The sequence below is a fragment of the Oryctolagus cuniculus genome, chromosome 13 (assembly GCF_964237555.1).
Source record: "Oryctolagus cuniculus chromosome 13, mOryCun1.1, whole genome shotgun sequence".
Taxonomy (NCBI): Eukaryota; Metazoa; Chordata; class Mammalia; order Lagomorpha; family Leporidae; genus Oryctolagus; species Oryctolagus cuniculus.
This window is the reverse complement of record NC_091444.1, coordinates 31,796,499-31,816,162: the sequence shown is the minus strand read 5'-3', so window position 1 is coordinate 31,816,162 and position 19,664 is coordinate 31,796,499. Positions and strand designations below refer to the sequence as shown.

The following is a 19,664-nucleotide window of genomic DNA, read 5'->3' as shown; positions in this document are numbered from 1 at the left end:
TTAGTATTTTTGCCATCCCAATATATCTAAGAAATGATAACATGGTACCTCAATGCAGTGATTCACTCAAATAGCAATTCTTAACAGTGGCTGTGGGTCATAGCTACCACAGTGGGAAAGAGTGTTAGAGCTGAAATCCCACCAGATAACTCTGATACATGACTTGAGGCCATGGCTAGTCTGCTCTTTGATTTCCTCCTTTCCTTTCTCTGATTAAGAATCACCGTTGTTCCCCAATGAGAATTTTATCTGCTTTCTGGTCAATTCCCATGAAGTTATCACTATGGCCATTTGGCTTGTATATCCTTTTGAAGGACATCCAAATTTTTCTTTGAAGAAGTATAGTAAGTATATAGTACATATTTTGACCATAAAAATTTGAAAACCATAATTGCATTCAGGAACAAAAATGTATTGAGATGTACTGTGTTCTAAGAATTCTGCTAATAATTTGAAGCTGAAAGTTAATTAATGAAAGATGTCCCTACTTTTACAAATCTCACAATCATTTGTGATGTAAGACTTGTACACACATAAGATAAGTTTAAGTGCATAACAAACATGTGAACTATAGCACTGTTGGAAACAGAATACAGAGAATAATCACTTCCCCTAGGAGTATCACAGAGGGCATTTGATCTGTGCCTTTGACAGATTAGATCTTTGTATAAAGAATGTGAGGAAGAGTAGTGTGATGTAGTAGAAAGACCAAGAGACAGAATTAGATGAACCAGGTTCAAGATACCATTTATTACATGATCTTAGGCAAAATTATTTTGCTGTCTTTATCTCCCTCTGTATTTTAATTACTTTCCCTCATATCATCCTCTCTTTCATTTATAGCATTTCTATTCATCTGAAATTGTCTTTGTTTTCTTGTTTTTTGTCTCCAACTGTAATCATGTAAGCTTCTCAAAGGCAAAGGATCTTTTCTGTGTTGTGCACTTGTATTTTCCTTTCCATGCTGCCTGTTTTATTCTAGTCCCTTATTAGCTGTCAGACTCTAAACAGGGCTTTATGATCGGTACCCCAGCTCCTAATTTCACATTACTATTCATATAACATGTTATACTTACTTTAATCTTACTAAAATATAATTCTGTTCATGACTGTGTCAGGTACTTATTCAGAAACTTTTACTGGTTTCCCTTTGCCTGCTGACTTTCAAGGCCCTGTGTAATTTCGTCAGTGCCTTTCTTTCCAGCTTAATCGTCTATACTTTAACACACATTCTTAAGTTCTGAAATTTCTTGATCTCTAAAATATTATTTTATTGTATATAAAAGAAAGAGACTGATGTTCTATAATCAAATTTGTCAGGGACTCACCAGATTTAAACAATTTAAGTAGGTTTCTGAAATTAGAAGCTCTGAAGCCTTTTAGTAAGAACTCTCTGCAGAGAAACATGACTTGTAATATATCCCCAAGAATCTACCCTCACTTTTTTTTTTTTAAGGGGCTGTTTCTAGAACTCTCATTTTGTGAAATGCTCTTGGAAACTTGTTTAGATTCAAGAAATTCAGGTTTCCATCTTATTCTTGCTAACAACCACCTAGCTATCTGCAATCATTTGAATTTAGGGTCAGAAAACCAACCAAACTTACAGAACTATAATGTATGTATGACCTAGCCCAAAGAATTTTAAAGCAATTTTTTCTTTGAAAAAATGAAATATAGTATGCGTAAAAAGAATCTTGTGTTGATATATATATATCAAATTAAGTACAATTTAATGTATATTATACATATATTTAGATTTTATTTAAAAGAATATTCCTATATACATATCAAATGGCTGAAGAAATGATACATCATCCATGCCTTCAAAACTCTTTTTATGGCACTCCCAGATTACATCACTTCTTCTCACAGATGTAACTACTATCAAGAATTTCAAGTTAATCAGCACTATGTTTGTTTTATAGTACATGGTTCTCTGTGTATGAGCACACCATCAACATTTTTTGGTATTTGGATTATTCCTAGCTTTTGACTATTACAACATTTTTTCTGGTACTCATCTGATTAATTTTTTGCCTATCAAGAGTAGAATGCATTTTAAATGTGTATTTTAATTCTATGGAATTTAGCAATGAAATCAACAGAAATGCAAAGATCAACACGGATGAGTCTCAGGAAAAAATGTTGATGGGGAGAAAAGGAAGTTACAGAAAAAAATGTAATTTAAGAGCCCATCTATATAAAATATGTGCCTAAATAAACAAAATGAAGGAAGCTATGGAATAAGTTTCCTAGTGAATTTAAACTTTTTATGAAATCCTTAATAAGTTCCTTATCTTATAATTTCTACCATCCATTATAGTAAAATATCTACCTTCAGTTCTCTATAGCTTATGTTTTCCTAGTATTATTTCTACCATCTTTTTTTTTTATTGTTTTCTACTTCTCTCTGTTCTTTTGTTTTAGGTATATGTTTTATAACCAGTATATACTTGGATTTAAATAGGTGTACTATTATAATTTTTACCATAATAACTAACCATTTCATATTTTCATTTATTGTGATTTCTGATATATGCAAACTTGGTTATACCATCCTTTTTTGTGTTTTCAATTTTTCTTTCTTTTGAAGTTTCCTCTTACTTTTTGTTGTTTTCTTCCCTTCCCTTTTTGTTTTATTCTCATTTCCTCCTTCATTCTATGACTTTGGAGGCTAGGTGGCTTGCTTCCTTGCCCACCATTTCTTCTAATATTGAAATTGTGTTAGACATGTTTAACAGCTTTCATAATCTGCTGTTAATGTCACCTGAATAAAAGAATCCAAGGACGTTAGAACACTAAATTTGCCACCCCATGAACAAAGCATTTTGTTGCTTTCTAATGTCTTAGTTTTAGAAACCTGTGAATTAGACATTTTTTAAAATATTAATTTGAGAGACAGAAGGAGAAGGGCCAGGCTGAAGCCAGCAGCAAAGAACTCCTTTAAGGTCCTCCCTTATGGTAGGTAAGAACTCAAATCCTTGAGTCATCATCTGCTATTTCCTAGGTACATTAGCAGGAAGCTGAGTCAGAGCAGAGTAGCCAGGACTTGAACTAGCATTGGACTGGCAGGCCAGTAGGATGCAGGCATCCCAAGAGGCAGCTTAACCTGCTGTACCACAACACCTGCCCCTAGACATTATTCGTATTATTCAGGATTTATTTAGATCTATAAGGGTTATCAAATTCTTTCTCACTGTTTCTTATATTTTGGACTTTCCTCACAGGGTCAGTTTTCTTATTCTTCCACTATGTTCCTAGAGGATCTTTTAATGAAATTCTAAAGTGATAGATTTGCTGGGCTTAATCTGAAACTGACTTTATTTCATCCCTTTTCTTGAATATTAATTTTTCTGGTTATGTAAATCCAAGTTATATAATATTTCTGAAATATTAGAAGATAGCCTCACATTGTCTTCTGGTATTTACTGTTGCTATCAGAAAGTTATTGTCAGACTAATCATACACATTTATTTTTCCTCCGTGGCTGCTTTTAAGAATATTTTTTGTCTTGATATTCTATAGTTTCATAACAAATGTACAGGTATGAATTTATTTGCTTTGCTTTTTTATGTTGTCCTTCCTTTATGTTAGAATTCATATCTTTAGTCATTGCTTTAAAGAGTGTCAACCCTTATCCAAATAAATCCTATCATTTAGATTCTGTCTTCTTAGGATTCCAAACAGAATTATTGCACTTTCTCATTTTATTCATAATGTGTCTTGGACCTTTTCTCCTAGTTTCCATTTCTTTGCCTTTCTGTGTTTCATTGTAATTTTTTTAGCTCTGTCTTCCAGGTAACTAATTCTCTTTTTCTTCCTGTCTAATCTGTTGTTCAATTCATTCATGCTTTGAGGAATATCAAATACATGTATAATATGTGTATCAGATGCTAAATAACAGACTTTAAATTATCCTTGTTCTTACTACTTTTTATCTGTGAAGAAATTTAGAAGACAGAAAATTCTAATAAATGCCTCCATAATAAAGTTAGTCATATCATTGTATCATTGCAAAAACTTATTTATTTCAGTAGTTCTTTTTCCATTATAGAATAAACTATGCAGCCTCAGTTAACTATTGCTCACAACTGAGTATATTTTATACTCAAATGTAACATGTAATGGGCCGGCGCCGTGGCTCATTAGGCTAATCCTCTGCCTGCAGCGCCGGCACCCCGGGTTCTAGTCCCGGTTGGGGTGCCCGGTACTAGTCCCGGTTGCTCCTCTTCCAGTCCAGCTCTCAGCTGTGGCCCGGGAGGGTAGTGGAGGATGGCCCAAGTGTTTGCATCCCTGCACCCGCATGGGAGACTGGGAGGAAGCACGCAGCTCCTGGCTTTGGATTGGCGCAGCGCCGGCCGTGGGGGCCATTAGGGGAGTGAACCAACGAAAGGAAGACCTTTCTCTCTGTCTCTCTCTCACTGTCTATGTCTCTCTCTCTGTCTAACTCTGCCTGTTAAAAAATTTAAAAAAAAAAGGTTAAAAAAATGAACATGTAACGAAGCAGTCATTAAAACTGTTAAAGCTCTGTTTTCTGACATGCTTACTAGTTATGTACATTTCACTTTTTTTCCTGTGCTTTTGTAAGACACAGTTTAATCCATTATCTTTGGCTCTACAGTATTTGGATTTTCAGGCATTCTGTTTTTGAGAAGTATTACAATATTTTTTATAAACTTTAATATTGAGAGTTTTTTTAAACTTAAATTATGGTGTTATTTTTTGTGCTGTTGAAATTTTTAGTTCATTGCCTGAATATTTTCTTTTAAAGCTTTTTATAATATGCTGCTATTTGGAAAAGTGTAGTAGTTTTTATCTTGTGTTAAGTAAGCTCTTATATAAAACCTATCTTTGTAACCATTGCTATTATCAAAATCTTCTTGAGAGGATGACATTTATCCTCATGATTAAGATGCCACTTGGGATGCCTGTATACTGGGGTGCCTGGGTTCAACTCTTAGCTCCAATCTCAGTTCTAGTTTCCTGCTAATCCATACTCTGGGATGCAACAGGTGATGTCTCAAGTAGTTAGGTCCCTACCATCCAGGCAGGAGAGCTTAATTGAATTCCCAGATCCCTGCTATGGGCTGACCTAACCAAGGTTCTTGTGAGCATCTGGGGAGTGAACCAATGGATTGGAGTTCTTTGGCTATCTCTCTCTGTCACTGTGTTTTGGTTTCTCTGCCTCTAAAACAAAACAACAAAAAACATAAAAACAAAAACTGGACAGTGGAGTTAAAGATAAGTTCATTTGAAAAAATTGACATTGTTAAAAGAACTTTAAGAAAATTTTTGTGAAAATAAAATTAAAAATACTTAGTGAAATTTTAAATACTATAGAATTCTGTTGTCATTTGCAATAAAAATTATGTTTACAAAGTACTTTCTTACCAAAGAATTCTGAGTATTGTCCCAGTAATTTCGACATTGTCTTTTCTGTGACTGTCAAAGAAAAATGAGCAGTGGACAGTGGAACAGGAAGAGGGTGGCAAAAGAAATAGGGGAGAGTGGACAGTGGCAGACGCAAGCAGTAAAGCCCAACCCAGAGAAGGCCATTTGTTTATGTTTTAAAGTTGTCTCATATACCGCTTGCACTTGCCTTCCTGATACCCACTCTTAGGGAACACCAATGTTTTTTTGACAGAAGGAAAGAGTATCGAGGAACATTAGGGGAAATTTGCCCAAATTGACCTTAAGTTGAACAAAAGTGCCATATTTATAATAGTTATATTTTTAAACTTCTAAATGTTCACACCACTCCCTAAGGAAGCAGTTAGGCAAATGTATTTGTTAACATGTGAACACATCTACCCAAAGAGCATATGCTCGCCTGCATAGCCCACCCAGTGAGAAGTAAGGAGGGATGAGAGCACTCAGAAACTCTGCTCTTGTCTTGTTAGTAACCTCATATGTTGCAAGAAGATTTGGACTGTGGAATCCTCATGAGATTCTTATTTTAGACCAGCAATGAAATTACAATAACTTGTGTAAATCCTTAACCTCTTTTTTTACTTCAGTTTCCCTCCTCTTGTCTTTATTGTCTATCAAGAACATTTCCCTGCAATGTCTTGTTCTAGGTTTTCACATTTATATCTAGTTTTCTTATCTGTTTTGAAATCAGTTATCTCTAAAATGCTTTATAATCTGAGAGTAGATAGTGTGTGTGTGTGTGTGTGTGTGTGTGTGAAGTAAAAGGACAAGAAAAACAAATTGTGGGGGTAGAAGCTCTTCTAAGAGTGTATAATAGCACCTCCTAAATTTATCATTCCTACAAATAACCAGAGATTGTGAGGGTAGAACTTGTTTAAATGTGAATTCTGATTCATAACTCCTAGGTAGAGCCCAGATACTGCACTTATCACAAGCTCCCAAATGATGCTGATCATGCTGGTCTGGGGTCACCCTTATGAAGTAGCAAGGCTTGATAGCATAGTTGGCGAAAGGAAAACTATTAAAGGATGAGGATGATAAGAGTAACAAGGAGAGGGAATACTGAAGGCAGAGAGCTGTACCTGTTATAAAGAGAAATTACAGTATGGTAAAAGGAGCAGATCTCTTTGCTGTGGTTTTGAATAATTGGTGAAACATTGCTACAGCCAACTCTAGTAAATATAAGCAATTCACAAGCCTTTTTGTTTGCTGGAGATTTATTTTTTAAGAAATAAAACATTTTCTTATTAAGTTTGAAAATGGAAAGCTTAGCTTGCTCATGATCAAGGTGATGATTGTTACGTTTCCTTCCTGTGTATAATGCTATGTGATGGGCAGCAGATAAAAGATGAGGGAGCCAGGACATTACCAACTTACTTAAATTCAGGGAAGTTTAGATTTATAGTGTGATATACCAAGTTAAATGTGTGCATCAAAAGGTATTAAATAGATTAAGTTAAACTATAGTCAATTGTTTCGCTTGTCTTTGGAAGTCTCACTTTTTTTTGATATAATAAGTACATTTCTAAATGAAATAAATGATTATTTCTGGTTTTGTATCCCAAAAATCTGTGTGTATAATAATAAAATTATTATAGCCAAATGACTAAATATGTTATACTTTCTTTCTAGGGAATCTTCAATCTATTTATGTATTTCATACTTTCAACACAAGACTGGTAGCTATCATACTGAGATAATACGGGTAAAGTCTTTGCATAGAAAATCACACAGATTAAGATTAAGGGGTACTTTCTGTTCTTTAATTTTCCTCATTTTATTTGGAAAGCTCACACTAATTGTGGTTGTATATAAAAATAAGACTTTTTATCAGCAGCAGATAGGTGGTGCCCTGGTTGCAGGCTTTGAAGGATTCCCAATAAAATTCAGTTTATGTGGTGCTTACAAATATATTACAGCAAATTTAGTAAAGATTGTCTTATATGTGATTTAAAAAGTGAGAATTTTAATGGTCAAAATTTAGTATTTGACATTCACCTTTAGGTGTTGGTTAGCCCCAGTATTATGTCTCAACATTTAAACTCTTGATGATTTTTATGTGCTAAGTGCATAGATTTACTGCTGCAGTTTGAACATTTTTAAATTAAAATATATCTTTCATTCTGAATGTATTGATTTACACATCTCTGTGTCAATATTAAGTCAAGCGAATTTTCCAATAAGTTAAAAAGATCTGGCAGTGCAAGTTAAATTTATTAGATTTGCTAGAGTTTTTTTCTTGTCTGTGTTTGGGCATCTCTGCCTTTTTATTCTTGATTGGAATTTTATCTGAAAAAATAATACTAAAAGTTACTAATACATTCCCATGCCTTAATATTTTTGTGATTACTATCATGAATGAATTACCATTGGAAACACCGGTGTCCCTTATTATATTCTTGGCATTCTTTGTGACTATTTTAAAACAATGTGTTTTAAGTTTTTCGTATTATTACGATATATATCATTATTTGGGTTTTATTCATATAAAAATCACTTTCCTTTATATCCCTTTTTTTTAAGATTAGGAGAAATTGTACTTTTTTAAAAAAGAAATGAAGCAAGGATACCTCAGCTCCTTGGAAATGCAGACGTTTTCATGAGAATATAATCCACCATAATTTCAAAGTGTCCATCTGAATAAAGTGTATATATTGGATTTTAAATGTTGCATATTTTTACTAATGCAGAATATTGTCAGGTCATTAAGATGCATGAAAAGATCACTCATTCTGTATTCACACACAAAGAAGACAAGAACTAGTGTTTTAGATTTATCAGTGATGCTGCTCCAATTCATTGATACATTCATTATTATGATTTTACACAGATATTTTAGACTAACATAAATATACTCATGTCAGCTATATTGTATGCCATTAATTTAACATTGACTTTACAAGAGAAAAGATGTACTACATACACTTAATATCAAAATATCTAAATTATATGATAAGAGAGAAGTAGTGTACATAATTTAAAAATGGCTGAAAACTTTATATAAGAAAATGACAGAAAATAGTACCAGAAACTTTAACCAGAATTTTGTGAACTAATCAAAATGCATTATTTTCACTTAAAATTTCAAAGCTATTTTTGGGTCTCAGTGGTATTTGCAGTTCAGACTAGCAGTTTTCCCTTGGCTGTTCACTGAAGTCTGCTCAGTGCTTTGTGATTTTTTTTAACTGGGTGGAGTTGGGGTTTCAGTTTTATGTAAAACCAATTTTTATGAAATACTTTGTCATTAGTAACCACTATTTAATACTTAGGAATTCCATTCACTATGTAACAAAACTGAATTTTGTCTAGAGACAAAATAGCTGATTTCAATACAAAAATAAAACTTAACATTTTAGAATAGCTAAAGCTAACACTAATCGAGTACTAGGCTAGGTTTTTTACAGAAGCATGCTCATGTAACCTCACAACAACCATATAATGCAGGTATTATATCTTAATATTACAGATTAGGAAATTAAAACATAGGTTAAATAACTTCTTCAAGATCACAAAGCTATGTCAAATGGCAGAGTTCAGACTTAAAATAAGTCTCTAATGCAAAGATCATGGTCTCATATATTAGGGTGTACTGCATTCTTCTGTTTTAGAATTGTTTAGTTTTATAATCAGTTGAGTTGTATCATTCTTTTTTTTTTAAAAGGTATCATTTTCAAAGTACAATTAAGGAATTTTCTGGATTAATACATTTATCAAAATACCTTTTATTATCTCTCCTGTGTGCCTTTATTTGTAAACAGATGCCGATTTCTATTAAATCTTTGTTAAGTTGCTAAAATACTACTCATGTGAAATTACTTGTGCCCTATCTGATTAGCAAATATATTATGATTTGTGTGTTTTTTTTTCAGTGATGGTATTAGTAATTAATCTTCTTTGCACATTCCTATTTTAGAGTTTTTTAAGAAACTTTGTTCAGCAAAACACAACAGTGTTAAAGAACCAAACTATGATCACCACTGTTTGCAATATATTCAGTCATCTGCTTAATCCTTATCCCCTTCGCATTGTCAATACCCATCTAATTCCACTTTAACAACAGTAATTGGCTGATGGAGTAGAAGATATAGATTTGTTTTCTTGATGACTCCTTGACTTTTTTTCCTCTGGTAATACTAATAGAATTCCAAATCCGTACTGGTGCGATCATGTCATGAGTAGGTCAACAGTCATGTCAAGGTCCTATTGGAAACCTCATAGCCAACATCTTAATTTAGACTTAGCTATCTTTTTTACTTGTATGTGCAATTGTAAGCAATTTTTTCAAGTCTCAACTCTCCATTATAACGGAATTCATTTAGTTCAAAGGGGGATAGTTCTGCATCTGAATTATGTGGCTGGCTACAAGGGAATAAAGAGAATATATAAAAATCTGGGATCACATTTGCATGTTTATATACATGTGTTTCCTTTTTGAAGCTATATAGATTGAACAAAATTTTGAAAAGTATTACCTATTTTCTTTTTGAAATTACTACTTTAAATGTTATATTATCATTTGAAATATGAAATATGTATGACTTAGTAGTATTAAGTGCAAAGAAAGTGTACTGTTACTTCAAATCAGACCTCAATCATTGAATTATTGGTAGTATATAATCACTGTCCCAACTTTATTTCATTGCTTGTGACAGGAAAAAGACATAAAAGAAAGTATATTTTTATAAAGTACTAAACTACTTTGAGGGAGATGGAAGGTATATGATTCAGACATGTTCATTCCAAATATTGAAATATGGATATATAAGTGAGTGTATATGTACATTCATCTGTATATGTGTGTATATATAACTATGTACTTTCTATATATTTCCATTTTCTCTGCTCATAAACACATTCCTATTAGCTGTATTATTTTCTGTGTATAAAAGAATCCCACTATGTTCACTGTTTTTGTAATAATAATTTGAGGTTATTAGGTTTGGATTTTTTAAATTGGACTTATGAAGAAAAAAGCATGAACTAAAGTAGGAACAGTAAGCTAAAAGAGAAAAGCTATTTGCTATTAAGATTTACAGAAATAAACGTCTGTAGGGATGCAAAGAAGATGAACACTTCTGATCCTTTAAAATTTTAGATTTTTAATTTGTTCTAATGTTCTTTTATTGAATTGAAATCTAGAGCAGGTCTTTACACTGACTTTTGTTTGTTTATTTGTTATCCTCCAAGTATAGAGATTGTACACATCCAGGAGCGAAGAGGCTTTATTATCATACTAATAGGTTTCTGGTACTGCCATTTATTTGTTTGGAAGGCCAAAGCAATCAAATTGGAAACACATAAAGAATCAGTAACAGTTTTCTCATGTCATGATACATTGATCTTTTTACATCAACTGTATTTTAAATCTGAGCTACGTAGAATTTTAACCAATAAATCCAAAATTTTGATTTAAGTGAGTTTACCTAGTTTTGTGTGTTTTTTAATGCCATTTGATTATTTTTGAAAACATGGATATCTCCTGGTAATTAGTTTCCTTCTTAATGTAATGACTGTATATGCTAATTTTCAGAAGATTTTTAATGTTATTCTCATGGTTGTATAATATACTTATGGTAACTAACAATTACAACCTTTTGTAGCACTATGAGAAAAACCAAATCAAAATAGCACTTTGTAATGGAAAACACCAGACTATGGGTCAGACTTCTAATGCCAGCTTTGTGGAAATCTAGCACTGTGATCTTGAGCAAGACAAATATTTATTTATTTATTTATTTTGGTTGCTATTTTTGTTTTTGCAAGACCTAGAGATAGAGACAGAGTCCTCTATCCACTGTTCATCCCTGAAATATTTGCAAATAGTGGTACTGAGCCAGGTTGAAGTGAGTAGCCTAGGACTCAGTCTGGGTCTGCTGTGTAGATGAACAGGAATTCAGGTATTTTAGCAATCACTTTCTGCCTCCCAGGGTGCATTAGCCGGTAACTGAAATTGAAAACGTAGCCAGTATTTGAACACAGGCACTGTGATATGTGATGTGGGCATCCAAGTGGTGTCTTAACCACTGTGCCAAATGTCCATTTCTCATTTTATTTTTTTAATTTATAAATTATATGATTGTAAATACAAAGGTCTCTATATGCCAAATGATTTCTCAGATCAAGACCAAACATATAAGCAACTCATTTCCAGACCTGTATTTGGATTTATCAGGAATTGAAGGGGGAAAATGATTTTTACATTTCAGATACCATTTGGTATGAGATTGGATTTCATATCTCCCTTATCTCTGAATTCAATCCTGTATCTTGCCTTCCTTTTTTAGTTTTCTAGATAAGCATCTCTTTGGAGCCAAAAGACTCAGACTCAAATTCTGGTTAGACCTGTTACTGAGTGATTCTGGACAGTTTACTTAACTACTTTTGCGAAGGGGTATAGTATTATTTGCTGAAAAGATTATGGGAAAAGAAGCATTGTATCCATGTAAGGTATGTAAAGAAACCCCAACATGACTAGCTCATCATAATGCTTAAAAATGTTATTTTTCTTCTGTCTTTTGGAGACTGTGATTATCCCGTTTATCATTTTGTCTCACTTTGATAAATTGCAAGCTGGCTACCCACAGGCAGATAAACCATCCACTAACTGAACACTACATGTCACTCTCCATTGCAGGCATCAGTAGAAGGGCACTTGGTGGACTTACACTTAGTCTTGCAGCTCTGGGGGATTCCCAGTCAACTCTGTCAGCTCCAGGCTTTCCCTGGGGCAGTTATGGGTTTCTTGGTTTCAGTCTAAATTTCCATGGCAGGTTCTGGAGCACAGGCTTGGGTGGGACCTGGAGAAAAACAGACCATTGAGAAAATAAGACTGTTGCAAAATATATATATATATATATATATATATATATAAAAGTGTTTTTTAAAAAAAATATACTTTGTATTTCTATCCTTCTAAGGACTTTGTCTTGGCCTGAATATTCCTCTTGTTTGTCCATTTGCTCAGTATTTGAGAAAGTCTCTAAGAAATAATATGTCAATGCTAGGCACTCTGAGAATAATCATTATTTGTCTTAGTATCCAAACTGTGGTTTCTATCCTGTGTCCATGTCAAGACTGCACACATTTCTTTTCTGTATGGAAATCATCCCTGCAGATATCATTTTGGAAAAGTAAACCATTCTCATGTCCTCTGCAAAATAATTAAGTAAACATATTTAGCTAAGTCATTAATTGAGTTTTTCTTACAACTTGTTCTATGAGCATTAGAATCAGACCGTTAACATTATTTGAACATATTTCTGTAGTATAATTAACAGCCAGGATAGGTTGATTCTGAAAAGGACATCTAGCAGTTTTGACACTGAGAATTAATTATAAGAGAAAAGACAGATTTGTACTCCGGCTAGAATTAACTAGCAGTTCAAAACATAAGCAGTCACCTTGGGCTCTTATAACAAAAAATGACACTTCTTTTCCTAACATCTAGCTTGTAAAGTTTATTTAGACAACTCATCTGCTTGTCAGCGCTCTCTTTTTCCATTTAATTAAATTTAGAAAATGGTTCTTACTTTTCTTCAAACACTGCAAAGTTTATGTTTGTTAAATTAGAAAAAAAATCACATTTTATGTGTGTTTGTGTTTAAATGGTTTAGATACTTATCAGAGGTTATTCTTTATAGGAGAAAAGGGATGACATTCAACCTAACATTTGTTCCTGATTTTAAAGAATATCTCTTTAATTAAAGAGTTGAAAACTGTGTTAGTCCTTTGCAAGGAAAGATTCACATAAAATGCTGGCACTGTATTTTGCTGATTTTTTTTTCCAAGTGACCACAATTATTTTAATGCTTTTAATGCAACTTTCCTCATTTTACAACAACAAAGACCTGTTCAAATGTCTTACATTGGTTAATCCAAAGAAACACTGTGATAGTGGGGTGAATTTTGAGTGCACAAAGAGCTATTGGAGGGCACAGAGAGGGCATCTGGTGGATAAGCTTTCAATATGATGAGAATGATAACAGATCTGCCACTTGTGCAAAAGACAAGTTATCTTTTACAGTATTTGACTTTAAAAAGTGCCATTTTATTTGTTTAAGAAGCATATTGTAGATGAATGGATTATGAACTGCAGTATCAGACTGCTTTTTTCTTGCATCTTTAATATTTCGGATCTTAGAATACCTGGATTTGTTTTAACATAAGCAGGTTCACACATTACAATTAAAATTAATTTATATTATGGAGCTACACACTATTTAAGATTTCTTCTTATTTTTTCACTATTATTCCCACCCTCACCATCCTGAAAAATAACTTTTCTCTCTTAGATGTGTGACCATGTATGTACCCAATTGTTTGAGAAATCATGTGCAGGTATCAACAACTGGCTCAACCCAGTAAATCAGAACCTCTAGAAGTGTGACCCAGACATCGGCATTTTAAAAGAGATTTAGTGAATAAAATTTTTCTAAGATTTATTTTTATTTATTTATTGTCTTTGAAAGTCAGAATTACAGAGGGAGAGGAAGAGACAGAAATCTTCCCATCTGCTGGTTCACTCACCAAATGGCTGCAATGACCAGGGCTTGGCCAAGCCAAAGCCCTGGAGCCAAACCCAGGAGCTTCATCCGGGTCTCCTATGCTGCTGCTGGGGCCCAAGGACTTGGGCCATCCTCCACTGCTTTCTCTGGCACATTAGCAGAGAGCTGAATGGAAAGTGGAGCAGCTGGGACTCGAACTGGTGCCCATATGTGATACCTGCACTGCAGGCAATGGCTTAACCGACTGAGCCAGAGTCTGGCCCCATGGTGATTAGAATTTGCAATTGGTGACAGAACTAAAGGAAGCATCAGGAATGCCTGTGATTGAATTTTGATTATGTTTGTTCAATTTGCAGCTGTGAGCAAACTCATAATTTTTTTTAAATTCATTTATTTGAAAGAGTTACACAGAAAGAGAAGGAGAGGCAGAGAGAGAGAGAGAGAGAGAGAGAGAGAGAGAGAGATCTTCCATCCATTGATTCACTCCCCAGTTGGCCACAAGAGCTGGAGCTGCGACAATCCAAAGCCAGGAGCCAGGAGCTTCTTCCAGGTCTCCCATGCAGTTTCAGGTGCCCAAGGACTTGCGCCATCTTCCACTGCTTTCCCAGGCCATAGCAGAGAGTTGCATCAAAAGTGGAGTAGCTGGGACTTGAATCAGCGCCATATGGGAGGCTGGCACTGCAGGCAGCAGCTTTACCCACCACACCACAGCACCAGCCCCCAAACTCTTAGTCTTTAATAAGACTCCTTGTTTTTTTTGGGGGGGAGGAGAGGGGAGCGCTTATTGTGCAGAGTAAAGGATTATGATATCATATCTGGCACAATGGTTAATTATGTAAATTCAGTGAATACAGTGTGTCCAGGAGCAGGCCTTTTTAGCCTAGCAGCTGTAGTGCCCACATCTTCCATCACAGTAACTGAGATCCATTCTCGGCTCTAGTTCCCAACTCAAACTTCCAACCATTGTAGATCTTGGGATGCAACAGTAACTGGGTTCCTGCCATCCACGTGGGAGACCTAGGTCATGGCTTTTGCTGGATTGGCCATTGCAGGCGTTCAGGGAAACTACAAATGGGATCTGTGAGTGCATGTGTGTGTGTATGTCCCAGCCTCTCTGCCTCTCAAACAAAAACAAGCAAAAAAAGTATGTAATGAATGCCCTTAATTTAAGGAAACAATAAATAATCTTCTTAAATACTGACATTCTTGATGACATTTTATACATATATTTAACTTTATGAAATTTCTGTACACCATTGTATAAGGTTTTAAGCTTTTTCCTTGTTTTTGTATCTTTCTTTTAGTGGCCAGCAATCTTCTTTCAGAAAGAATTGAGTACTATCCTCTGGAATTGGACAGAATAAGCTAGATTCCTTTTTTTCACAAGAAGTAAATTTAGATTCTAATTCTTCTACTAGATATCTGTGTAATCTCTTTTAACCTATAGAATATATACAGTGATATCAGGAAAATGGAAGCTATAAAGAATGGCCACATGATCTACATTTGGATGGTTTTGAATCATATGTTACTCATGCAAGATAACTCACTTTTTCCAGTTATTTTTCACATTTCTGAACCCTCACATTTTTCTATTTGCTGTCATGTGTGTGTATACATATATATTTATATGTGTATATATACACACACACATATATCCTTTCTAACGGCCTTTAGATGTGGTGCACAGAAGTAAAATATATTGAATGTGTTGAATATTTTTCCTTCTCTTACTCTAAATGTATTTTATTGGGATGTAGGGTGAAGCAAACTAGGCATGTCACATTTTGTATTTAGTCTAAAACTGAGCACCTATTTGAATTTACAATGAAAACCTTCAATTTACAAAAAGACTTGTACTAATGTAGTTTTCCATTTTCTCTAGAGCAGTTTTTGTGCTGTATGTGTGTTAAAATAAATATATATGTCGCGTCCCTATTAATTTTTAGTTCAATACTAAATTCAACCCATAGGATTTTCTTTTGAGTCTTAATTCTTTCGTCTAAAGTGAACTAGTATCATTAGAGAACCATACATTCTATTCATTCTGAGACATCAAAACAATGTAGATTAAACTGAAGAACCAAGAATAACACCTAGTAGTCTGCCATTGGAAACTTCTTCTTAGGTTTATTTCAATCCATTAATTAATGTTATTTGCCTAAGGTTATAAAATTTGTTATAATTTTACCTAACTAAACTCTTGGCCAGCCACAGTCTACTGCCAGTGTTGCAATAATGCCATTAGAGACGGCCAGATACCATTTTGAAGTTCAAATACACCATATTTCTACCATTTGACTCTCAGAACTTTGCCAATATAATGAAATGATATTGTCTTACAGAATTTATTTTTACTGAACATATGCTGACAGTGTCTCCTTTTCCATGTCCACATAAATGCCTTGATGAATCATAGAATACAGAACTTTACCTCCACTTTGCCTCACTTTGCTGGTCATTAGTCTGTAGATCTAATAATTTATACAGATAAAGGTAATCTGAAATATCTTTGATACTAGCAGTTTGAACTCATTTTAAAAAATAAATACTCTTATCTTCTCTGCCTTGGGCTAAGCTGCTTCTTATAGAGAAAGATTTGGAGAAGTGGCATTTGAGTTGGGGTACAAGCCAGAAAAGAGCACTAATACCCCTTTTAAGTATCTGTTTTGCATTGTGTTTATTATCTCAGTTATAGATCAAGATACCTTTTCAGGGTAGATATTGTTATTCACACGTTTACTGATGAAACGGAGGCCTACAGAGATTAAACGATTTACTTCAAAATTTGAGGATTCAAGATTCTTATCTTCTCTATATCTTATTACAACTCTCCAAGCAATAAATATTTTTTCTGTTCATTTACTTGCATCAAACATTGCTAAAAATAAATTAGAATCCCCCTACACACTTTTTTTTTGCCTTTACCATTTTTCAGCATCTCCAATTAATATTATGGGCTCTTGTCTTCCTTGTGATATTTTAATGAGTTTGTGTGACTATTTTATGTTCATCCTTGGCTTCGACCCATATTATGTACATATTCTTTTAAAGGCTGTGCTTATTTGATCCATTATCTTAAGTACTGACTTCATAAAATATATCAACCCCACATATACCCCAACCTGCATTATTTGATGAAAATATTCATTGCTTCTCATTTAGGATTTTGAATAGACTAACCTGTCCCTTTGTGGATATAGTTTTTTCTATCATTTTCATCCAAATCAAACATAACATTTAACCAGTTATGAATGGATTTTCCAAAATATCCTGCTCCCATTCCACCAAACTACTCTTAAATTGAACTTTGACCATTGTTCCTCTTGTAGTTTCTCTTTGAAAGAGCAAATAGCTGTATTGTATTTTTAGTTTTTAATACCATAAATCTTAGTATCATCCTTGATTCTCTGTCTCTCATATTTTTGATCAATTAGCAAATCTTACTGGATCTGTCTTCAGATGTACTTAATATCAAATCCTTTCTAGTCACCCTCAATTTTGCCTCCTTGTTCTAACACCACTTCATCTCTTTTCCGATTATTATAAAACATATGTGTCTGTAGCCTAGAACATTGTCTAACATATAACTGGCAACGCTCATTGATGTCTGAATTAATGAATACATGCTGTGCATGCAGTTTTTAATACTTTGACTAGATGTACTTAAGTTGTTATTTAGCTATATATTGTTTAACTTATTTAAGGATATATTACTAATCAAATATATTAATAGTCACATAACATTTCATTGTGTATATATAAAGTATTTAGGTTCTCAGTTTTACACTAAATAATCTTTTGGTGAATGTCTTTATGAATGAAATAGTCTATCTTCCAAAACACATATTTGTGCAATTATTTTCTTAGGGCAAGTTACAATTAGTTTCTTAGAGCAGTTATTTTCTTAGAGCAAGTTACATTAATAAAATTACTTTGTTGAAGATTATGGATATTCTTAAATATTTACAATTAAAACACACATTAATATATCAGCAGTGTCTAAACATTACAACTGGGCAAACACTCTTCAACATCACTAATGGGCATTTCTCCTGCATTATGTATATGTGTTCATAAAGAAAATAGGATTATAAGAGAATATGATTTGCATTGAGAACGAGCTAAGTCAGTCTGCTTACACCTCATACATCACAGGTGCATTGTTTTAGTGGCTTTAGGCTTTTTCAGAGGTGATTTTAAAAATGTATAAAGCATTACATTAATTATATTGCTGATCATGAATTGGGAAAGAAAGACAATAATCTTAAGCAAATGCTAGTTGTAATTAAGGGCTATATTTTACTGAGTGATATTTAGGTTTTATAGCTATATACTCCTAGTCATAAAAAACCTTTTAGTCTTTAACTGTTTTCCTGAAAATAACCATGTTATTGTGAGTCTAAAAGCCCAATCTTTCAACCAGGTATTTCCCATTGAAACAATAATTTTAATAGCATTCAAATAAACTGTGAAATTTGTTAGGAGTAAAACTCCTACACTAGCAAGACAATCAAATGTTATATCTTTTTGATATTTATTTGCTTATTTGAAAGAGTCACACAGAGAGAAGGAGACGCAGAGAGAGAGAGAGAGAGAGAGAGGGAGAGAGAGAGAGAGGTCCTTCATCCTCCGGTTCACTCCCCAATTGGCCGCAACGGCTGGAGCTGGGCCAATCCGAAGCCAGGAGCCAGGAGCCAGGAGCCTCCTTCAGGTCTCCCACCTGGGTGCAGGGGCCCAAGGGCTTGGGCCATCTTCCACTGCTTTCCCAGGCCATAACAGAGAGCTGAATTGGAAGTGGAGCAGCTAGGACTCGAGCCGGCCCCCATATGGGATGCTGGCACCACCGGCGGTGGCCTCACTCACTACACCACAGCGCCAGCCTCAAATATTATATTTTAAACATCTACCTCTGTGTTAAATGAAAAATAGAATATCAGTATTCCAACTTAATATTTTAGCATACCTTTCAGATATTTCATACTCAATCCTTTAAGTATTAACTTAAGTATTACTTTTAATATATGTCATTCTTGATCTTTTCCAAACTGATCAAATTGTTTAGTTGAGTAATGAAGGAATTTTGCAAACAAAAGAATGAATATTTGCCTATATATTTCACCAATAATTGGATTGATAAATTAATTTTCCATATACCGAAAATGATAGCCATTCATGTTTTACCTGAGTATTTATTTGTTTGAACTATATATAAAAATACCATATCCATCACATTTGTCTATTGTTAACTGTTCCAATATGCCAGAGACCTGTAACAGTTAAGACATTAATGATTTTAGAGCTAGTGATGGAGAAATAACTGAAGATTAAGCAGTTTACCCTCTGTACAATATCAGGTGAATATGCAGTTGATAAGGCCAAGTGAGCACAAAAAGATGTTTTAACTTTTCATTATCTCTATTGTGTATTTTTTCTCTGGATGTGAATTGTTTGAGCTGAGACTAGATGACTGTTAAAGAAGTTTATAAGATAAAATTATGTATTGAGAAAAAATTTAACTTACAAAATGAGTTTGTAAGAACTAGGAAAATATTGGTTCTTCCATCTTATTTATTTGAAATCTCTTTGACTTTGGGTATCATGTTAGATCACATAAAACGTAGAACTTTCTGTTCCATACATCATGGAAGTTTCCTGTCTCAGGTCTTGTTAAACTCTCCCCTGTCATGCTTTTTCCTTAGAACAGTTATTCTAAGATATTGAAGATAT

General features: G+C 33.9%; 1 protein-coding gene across 2 annotated transcripts in view; it reads left to right on the top strand.

Moving 5' to 3' along the window:
• GPATCH2 (G-patch domain containing 2) overlaps positions 1–19,664 on the top strand; it is a 180,601-nt gene that overhangs the window by 39,011 nt on the left and 121,926 nt on the right. The gene's annotated exons all lie outside the window — the stretch shown is intronic.